At 54.3% G+C, this 1,123-nt stretch overlaps 1 non-coding gene across 1 annotated transcript; it reads left to right on the top strand.

Moving 5' to 3' along the window:
- The first annotated feature begins 661 nt into the window (after window positions 1-661).
- Trnal-cag (transfer RNA leucine (anticodon CAG)) lies at window positions 662-744 on the top strand. The gene has a single exon. It is a non-coding gene; the product is annotated as a tRNA-Leu (tRNA).
- The last annotated feature ends 379 nt before the right edge of the window (window positions 745-1,123 follow it).

The raw sequence follows: 1,123 nt of genomic DNA, 5'->3' as shown, positions 1-1,123 counted from the left end.
GTCGTCCCGTAGTCCCGTGGTCTTATCTGGGAGCTTTGTCTGGGCCTCTGGGCCTGGGCCGATCCTTGGTTGGGCTAGGCTGGGCTGGGCTGGTGGGTAAAGCCAGGGCAAATTATCGGCTCCATCTGGCAGATGGCTCGAGTGGGTAATATTTTTATTTGCTTTGCTTCTCGACCGAGACCGGGGCCGGGACCGCTGAATTGGACTATTAATTGACATGACCGTGGGCAATCGAGTGCGCTCCGCCGAAGATCTCACTCACTGACAGCATGGGACTGCATTATGGGATTTCGCTTCGTTCGTTACTCTCTGCTGCTGCCGCTGCATGATGATGGTCCAGTGCTAATCGGATCGGGATTCTCGGCCGCCAGGCGAGTGTGCGGGCCGTACAAAAATAAACCCAAACCTTTCCTGGCCTGGCCCGTGCGCCGCGTTCGGGTATAATTGGATTTGCGACGCACGCACACGACGCCGGGGCGCATGTTGGTGGTGTGCGTACGCTGCTTAGGCCAACCGAAAATAGATTTCGAGCCGGGACTACGAAACGCGAACTGAGGTGCTGATTGGCTTTAGAGCATAAAGCATTAGGAGCTGGTCTGGCCGCCGCCGGGCAGTTCGGGTTCTGGGTTGGTGTTCCGATACTTCCGCCACTTTATCAACGGTCAGGATGGCCGAGTGGTCTAAGGCGCTACGTTCAGGTCGTAGTCTTCTCTGAAGGCGTGGGTTCGAATCCCACTTCTGACAAACAGAAAATATGTTTTTTTCTTGCGCGCCGCGCCCCTATTTAGCGGTTGGTAATGAAATTTTCTGTCAACGATAATTAATTCCAAATGTTCATTAAGTGTTGCGCACCGCGGAACGTCCATATGGCTCCATTTTCATTAGAGCAGTAATTCTAATTGTATTTGTGCAAACTGCTGTCGCGACGACTTGGGTTTATGCGGCCGAGTTGGCAACACTATTAATGCGCGCGAAGCACGCTCGCGCCCACTAAATCATTGTCGGTATGCCCGGAGGGTGCCGCAGGGACTTTGCACCACCACCAGCACCAGCACCACTACGACGGTTGCCCAATTTGCTCGCCCGGCTGCTGCTCCCGCCTGTTTACATTACCGAGCTTATT

Source organism: Anopheles cruzii, chromosome 3, assembly GCF_943734635.1.
Source record: "Anopheles cruzii chromosome 3, idAnoCruzAS_RS32_06, whole genome shotgun sequence".
NCBI lineage: Eukaryota > Metazoa > Arthropoda > Insecta > Diptera > Culicidae > Anopheles > Anopheles cruzii.
This window is presented reverse-complemented; position numbering and strand designations above follow the sequence as displayed.